The following is an 8,154-nucleotide window of genomic DNA, read 5'->3' as shown; positions in this document are numbered from 1 at the left end:
CTACAGCTGCTGCTCCCCAGTGACCAGTCCCGGTGTCCAGACTGTGCTTCCCAGAATCACTTCCTCAGCCCACCTGGGGGTGACCCACTTTGCTGGTGAAGTGGCAGCTGCAGAACCATCTTGTGGCTGTTCATATGGCGGACGGAAAATGCTGGGTCAAAGGCACTTCCAAAAACAACAGGACACTCTGCCCCCCCGAACAACTCAGGCTCTCAGGATGCACAATTTTGTATTATCTCCACACCTCTGATTAATTAAAATAAGGTCAAAAAAAAGTTTCACCAAAAAATAGAATCGGAGCTAACATTTCTGAAGCCTTAACCCAGGCTAGGGAATTTGCTAAGTACTTTAAATGCATCAGCTCATTTGATCCTCTCAGCAACCCTGTAAGGGAATTACTATTATCTCATTTTACATGTGAAGAGATTGATATTTTGGCACATCAAGTAATTTGTCTAAAGTCATGCAGCTAGGAAGTACGGAAATCAGAATTGAGATCCAGGATCCAAACACCATCTCCAACCCTGATGTAGCAGAGGGTTCTCCAGAGAAACAGAGCCAATAGAAAACAGATACAGATAGATGTATTTTAAGAAATTGGCTCATGCTATTGTAGACGTTGACAATCTGAAATTTGTAGGACAGTTCACCAAGCTAGAAATTCAGGCAGAAGTTGATGCTACAGTCCTATAGCTTCTCTCTCTCTCTCTTTCTTCCCTCCCTCCCTTCCCTTTCCTTCCTTCCTTCCTTCCTTCCCTCCCTCCCTCCCTCCCCCCACTCCTGCCTTCCTTCCTTCCTTTGGTCTTGCTGTGTCTCCCAGGCTGGAGTACAGTGGTGCCATCACAGCTCACAGTAGCCTCGAATTCCTGGGCTCAAGCAACCCTCCTGCCTCAGCCTCCTGAGTAGCTGGGACTACAGGTGCATGCCACCATACCAGGGTGATTTTTTCACTTTTAACTTTTGTAGAGACAGGGTCTCACTATGTTGCCCAGGCTCAGATGTTCTTTCCCAGGAACCCCCAGTTTCTGCTCTTAAGGCCTTCAAATGAGTGGGTGAGGCCAACCCAGAGTATGGAAGATAATCTGCTTTACTTAAAGTGAACTGATGCAGATGTTAAATACACCTATAAAATACGTTCACAACAACATCTAAACTAGTGTTTAATTACATAACTAGGTACTGTGGTCTCACCAAGTTGACACATAAAACTAACCATTACACCTGGTCACTGGATTAAGAAGCTGCAATTTTGGCCAGGCGTGGTGGCTCATGCCTATAATCCCAGCACTTTGGGAGGCAGAGGCGGGTGGATCATGAGATCAAGAGATCAAGACCATCCTGGCCAACATAGTGAAATCCCATTGTACTAAAAATACAAAAATTAGCTGGGCAGGCGGGGGGCGGTGGCTCACACTTGTAATCCCAGCACTTTCGGAGGCCAAGTCCGGCTGATCACAAGGTCAGGAGATTGAGACTATCCTGGCTAACATGGTGAAACCCCATCTCTACTGAAAAAATACAAAAAATTAGCCGGGTGTGATGGCGGGCGCCTGTAGTCCCAGCTACTTGGGAAGCTGAGGCAGGAGAATGGCTTGAACCTGAAAGGCACAGGTTGCAGAGGGCCAAGATCGCACCACTGCACTCCAGCCCGGCGACAGAGCAAGACTCCATCTCAAAAAAAAAAAAAGAAAAAGAAAAAAGAAACTGCATTCTTAACCCCTGTCCTATGCTGCCTAGCAATGGTACTGGTCTTCAAGCTTGTGAGATTTACTCTCATTTCTGCATCTGGAACAAATGCGAAGAACTGGTTGCTTCACACCCGTTGGACATTTTTATCAGTCTTCTATCACTAGCAACATATCTCTAAACTTTTTTTTTTTTTTGAGACAGAATTTCGCTCTTGTTGCCTAGGCTGGAATGCAATGGCGCGATCTCGGCTCAGTGCAACCCCTGCCTCCCAGATTCAAATGATTCTCCTGCCTCAACCTCCCAAGTAGCTGGGATTACAGGCATGCACCACCATGCCCGGCTAATTTTGTATTTTTAGTAGAGATGGGTTTCTCCATGTTGGTCAGGTGGGTCTTGAACTCCCAACTTCAGGTGATCCGCCCGCCTCAGCCTCCCAAAGTGCTGGGATTACAGGCGTGAGCCACTGAGCCCGGCCTATATCTCTAAACTTTCAAAACTCAATTCAGGTGTCATCTCCTTTGCCAGCCCCAGAAATAAGATGGACTCAAAAAGATAATCCAGAAATTCAATTAAGAATGTTCTTCCTTAAGCCATGGCAGTACTTTACTAAAACTCCTAGTGAAGCATTGCAATTATCCGCCTTTCAAACAAGAAGGATCGTGCCTCAAGGGAAAGGACTCTAATGATTCTTGTCTTTCCATGATCCAGCAAAATGCTTAAGCAGCAGGTGATCAATAAATGTATGTTGGCCAGGCACGGTGGCTCATACCTGTAATCCAAACACTTTGGGAGGTGGAGACGGGAGGAGTGCTGGAGACGGGAGGAGTGCTTGAGCCCAGGAGTTCGAGACCAGTCTAGATAGCATAGGGAAATCTCATCTCTACAAAATAAAAATAAATAAAACAGCTTGAGAGGGTGAGGCAGGAGGATCGCTTGAACCCAGCAACTCCACGCTGCAGTGAGCTATAATTGATATATTGGAGAAATGCTATGATAAGCCACCATGATCATGTTTTCTGAATCAAAAACTGGGACTTGGCTATGCACAATGACTCACGTCTGACCACATCATTGCACTCCAGCCTGGGCGACAGAGTGAAACTGTGTCTCAATCAATCAATCAACCAATCAATCAATGTATAAATAAATGCTGAGTCATGGAAAGGATGAACAAAAGTTTTTGTTGTTGCTGTTTTGAGACAGGGTATTGCTTTGTCGCTCAGGCTGGAGTGCAGAGGCACTGTCATAGCTCACTGCAGCCTCAACCTGCAGGCTCAAGCAATCCTTCTTCCTCAGCCTCCTCAGTAGCTGGGACTGCAGGTGCACACTACCGCCACCACCGCACACGGCCAGTGTTTTTATTTTTTTGTAGAGACAGAGTCTAGCTTATGTTGCCTAGGCTATAATGTTTACAGATAGCAAGATTTCTGGAACAAAGTAAATTACAGAATTTTCAAATCAGGATTTTTAGTCTTTGGTTCCTCTCGCCAGTTCAGTTGGATTCCTCAGTTGGTTTCAGGAGGTTTCTATGAAACCTCAAAACTTATGTGCACAATTTTGTGAGCAAATGCATCTGTGAGTTGTTATTTAGAGAAGGTTCGGAGCTTTCGAATGTTATATTTCCTGGGATAGTCCCAGCTTGTTCCTATTGTAGGTCAATTAATTTTTTTTTTAAATTGTTTTTAGTATCCCTTTTCACTCTCAAAAGGATTCTGGTTTGTACAAGATTAAAACCCATTGTATAAAACTTCATCCACATGTCTACCTTCACAGCCAGGTGGATTCAAGACGTTTGAACCAAGAAGAAATGCTTTCTTGGCCTATTCCTACATTCTCTTGTGCAGCCAGCAGCAGCCTCTGCTTTATACAAAGGTCAGTGTAAATTAGGTCAAATTCTCAGTTGAGAAGTAGGGGCCTCACCCTAAGGTAGGGTCACCCAAAGCTCAAGACCCCAGACTCTGGCTGCATCCTTGAGACGTAAGAGTCATTGATCATAAGTTAAACCACATCAGCAAAAAAAACCCAACAATATTCCTGGGAACAACTGAAAATGCGTGTCCTGCTGATCAACAGAAACCAACACAGTAGCACATTCTTTTAAGGGAGGTGACCTCAGGCTTTTCTTGTTAGAAACTAATTATCATGGTACTCACCTTTCTAGATGATAATGAGAATACAATTTGCTGACTAGGAGAGCAAGGGTCAGTGTGGACCACAGTGTTTGCCTCTCCTGTAAGAGGGGAGCTTTGGCCGTTAAAACTCACTTGGAAATTGTTCAGCAATCAATCCTTTGATAAAAATTGATATATTGGAGAATTGCTATGATAAGCCACCATGATCACGTTTTCTGAATCAAAAACCGGGACTTGGCTATGCACAATGACTCACGTCGTAATCCCAGCACTTTGGGAGGCCAAGGAGGGAGAATCGCTTGAAGGCAGGAGTTTGAGACCAGCTTGTCCAAGATAGTGAAACCCCATCGCTACTAAAAATACAAAAAAAAATTAGCCAAGTATGGTGGCACGTGCCTGTAATCCCAGCTACTCAGGAGGCTGAGGCACAAGAATTGCATAAACCCAGGAGGCGGAAGTTGCAGTGAGGTGAGTTGGCTCCATTGCACTCCAGCCTGGATGACAGATCAAGACTGTCTCAAAACAAAACAAAACAAAAACTGGGATATGAGTTTTGTTTTGTTTTAACAGAGTCTCAAAAAAACATTCAAGGGAGGAAGTTGGGACGGTCTCAAATCACCAAGAAAATAGAATTTCCAAGGCTGACATATAGAAAAAATCAAGCATGTATTAGTTCTTTAACTCACTCATCCTATGGGAAAGGCCCTAAAAGGAAAACCTAACAAGCAAAAATTAAATTCAAATATAGTTTCTACCAGTAGAAACTGCAAACCGGCTAGAAAAGATGGGACACACAGATGATAAAACAGCCATGGTGAAGGGCACCATGATCATTAGTTCTAGAATCAAACTAGGAAAAGATCAACAGATACTGGAGTATTCATGGACAAGATTATGGATTTGGAGGAATCTTTTAAAATGAGCAGTTTGCAGCCGGGCGCGGTGGGTCACGCCTGTAATCCCAGCACTTTGGGAGGCTGAGGCAGGCGGACTGCCTGAGCTCAGGAGTTTGTGACCAGCTTGGGCAACACGGAGAAACCCCATCTCTACTGAAATACAAAAAATTAGCTAGGCGTGGCAGCGTACGCCTGTAATCTCAGCTACTCGGGAGGCTGAGGCAGGAGAATCACTGGAACCTGGGAGGTGGAGGTTGCAGTGAGCCGAGATTGAGCCACTGCACTCCAGCCTGGGCGACAGATCAAGACTCTGTCTAAAACAACAACAACAAAAACAAACAAAAAACAAAACAACCCCAGCACAGTTTGCACAAGCAAAGAGAAAAGGAAAAGGCACAGCAAACAGACATGCTGTGGGGGTTTGCAATGCTTCCGCCACACAGACATCCCCATGTAAAACAACAGCTTTTATAATTTCATCCCATCACCGAGGGGCGGATGAGAGGAGACTTTTCCTCTTTGTCAGCACAAGTTGTAACAACCCCATCGCCCTCTGCCAGAGGTGGAGAAATTGGGCTCATCATCGTCTATCTATGTTTCCCAAGGCTCTGAGTAGTTCATCTGTCATGATCCCAAACTTCTCCAACAGGTCTTGGCGATGTGATTCATGTCATTTCTGATTCATCCAGGGATAATGTCTATCATTTCCATTTCTCCCATGGTACTCAGTCCTATAACAATACACTTGGGAAGTTTTCTTCTTCGTGTTACCAAAACCCCTATTGCTCCCCCGCACAGAAAGCCAATGGTGGAGAGGCTAGTATTGCCAGGAAAAAAGCTTTAATTGGGTGCTGCAGCCAAGGAGATGGGAGATCTGTCTCAAACCCATTTCCTTGACCAACTAAAACTACTAAAACTAGGGATTTATGTAGGAGGGAAGAAATGTTACAATGTGTAAGAAAACAAGAACTAGGGAGGGGCAAGGAAGCAATCATGATAAATGAGGGGTCTGGCATCTCATTGTGGTGATCTGGTGAGTTTCAATTCTTTGATACTTTCTTTGAGAAGCCTGGGAATCCTTTCCTGAGAAAGGAACTCAGATAAAACAAATTAAGTTTCAAGCTTTATGACCAGAAAGGACAATTTCTATGTTTATTAAAAAAAAAAAAAATCTATGGGACTATTAGGTGCCTACAAGAGTGTGACACAGTTCTGCCAGTGAAGGCTCAAGTGCAGAATAAAGACTTAATTGATAGCTGGGATCTGTGTTTTAAGGCAGGAGGCTACTTCAAGGACTATTCTTCAATGGTTCAGGCTTTTAGATTACCTTCTGCAGGCTAAAGACTTTATATCTTTTAGAACCTGAAGAGGAAGAGCCAGGAAATATCTCATGTTTCAGTGGGACATTGAAAGTTCATATTCACAGTGAAAGAATCTGGCCCATTTTACTGGTCCCTTGATCTCATTTTTCCAGTGATTTTTAGATCAAGGCTCTTAACCTTTAAGATAATGAGTTATTGGTAGATCCTAAAACCCCCATACCTGGTGTGGGTTTTTTTTTTTCCACAGCAGAGACAACTGAACTTTTGTGCCTTTCTTCCTACATGTATTTCAAGTCTTTTCAAAACAAGGCCCCAGAAATCTCCAGATTCAATTATGTCCCTGGACTTGGTCCATTGCTACAGGAGTCTTAGGGAGCCTGTACAAATGCTTGAGTTACTCATTCAGCAACAATTAAACCCTAAGATAGAAGATACGACAAAGCAGGACTCCTTCCTCCATGGCATGTGCTGATTTCAGACGAGGTGGCAGCCAATGTAGAAAATATTGGAATTTTTCCTTGGAACTGGACTGTGATGAGAGGTGCTTGCCATGAACATAACCTACTGTCTTTCCTTTGAATTTTCCTTTCTGTTTTTGAAGGTAAAACAGGAAATAATCTTCTCCGAAGATTATTAATTCATAATAATTCCCAAAAAAACAAAAACACATGCTTCCCCTGCACTGTGCTTTCAGATATTCTGGTTCTAGTTCAGCTGGTGGATGAGCTGATTGATGCATTCACCCTGAGAGCCAGGTAAGCCCATCTCTCTGAGGAAGCCCACTCTATTCTTGGCAGTGTGACAGGCCACTGAGAGGTGGAAAGGGTGCAAGGACCATGAGATCTCCTGGAAATACTTCCGGGGAGGGCAATTTCATGAATGAGGTCTTCCAAGCAAATGACACCAAACTTCCCCAGGTACTCGTCAATCACTGTGCTGTCTGTCAGAGGGATGGTCTTATTTTCGACTGTGGCTTGTCGACATTTCAAGATGAGTTCCCAGACAAACTTCCCAGGTGGAAATCCCTGGGTCACATAAGGTCACATATGAAGCATTTTTAAGTGATGGGGAGTGACTTTTACAGAGACATCACTAAAAATTTTCTTCAGGCGAAGCCTTGCAATGGTTCTCTGCACCAGTAAACTCACACCATTAATCTTTTCAATGAGTACAACAAAGGCCAAGGAGCCTGTAATTTCAGCACTTTGGGAGGCCAAGGCAGGAGGATCACCTGAGATAGGGAGTTTGAGACCAGCCTGGCCAACATGGATAAACCCCTCTACTAAAAATACAAAAATTAGCCAGGCGTGGTGGTGGGTGCCTGTAATCCCAGCTACTGGGGAGGCTGAGGCAGGAGAATCGCCTGAACCCAGGAGACAGAGGTTGCAGTGAGCTGAGATCGTGCCACTGCACTCCAGCCTGGGCAACAGAGTGAGACTCGGAAGGAAGGAAGGAAGGAGGGAGGGAGGGAGGGAAGGAAGGAAGGAAGGAAGAAGGGAGGGAGGGAGGGAGAGAAGGAAGGAAGGAAGGAAGAAGGAAGGGAGGGAAGGAAGGAAGGAAGAAGGAAGGGAGGGAAGGAGGGAGGGAAGGAAGGAAGGGCAAGGCCAAGGAATGTTTATCTGGCAATTCTAAGGCATGAGGTTTCACTTCTAGTTGTCTGAGGTGCACCTTGTCATGTTTCTGCCACCAGGAATCATCTAGAAAAAATTCCAGTCACTTAAACCTGAGCCCTTTTTCTTTCCTCTGCTCATCCTTTGCCAAAAGTGCCTGATTTGCCCGAATGGCTTTGAGGGCTCAATAAGCTTTCCTCTTTTTCAGGAGATTTTCTGGAACCAAAGGAATTTTTCTTTGCTCTTGCTCCACCATCTTTCTAGTGTATTTGGTGGTTTTTCAAAGTAGTTACTGCTGTCATACCCCAAAGAGCGACATTTGTGGTCAAAAGTATTCTTTACAAGGAAAACATTGAGATTTGTTTTGTGGCTTAAAAAAAGAAAGTCGTGGCCGGGTATGGTGGCTCATGCCTGTAATCCCAGCACTTTGGAAGGCGGAGGCAGGTGCATCACCTGAGGTCAGGAGTTCAATACCAGCGTGACCAACATGGAGAAATCCTGTCTC

General features: G+C 44.6%; 1 pseudogene; it reads right to left on the bottom strand.

Moving 5' to 3' along the window:
* Positions 1-6,744: 6,744 nt before the first annotated feature.
* On the bottom strand, positions 6,745-7,908 carry LOC102135305 (ribosomal protein uL30-like; annotated as a pseudogene).
* Positions 7,909-8,154: the final 246 nt, after the last annotated feature.

This window comes from Macaca fascicularis, chromosome 4, assembly GCF_037993035.2.
Source record: "Macaca fascicularis isolate 582-1 chromosome 4, T2T-MFA8v1.1".
NCBI lineage: Eukaryota > Metazoa > Chordata > Mammalia > Primates > Cercopithecidae > Macaca > Macaca fascicularis.
This window is presented reverse-complemented; position numbering and strand designations above follow the sequence as displayed.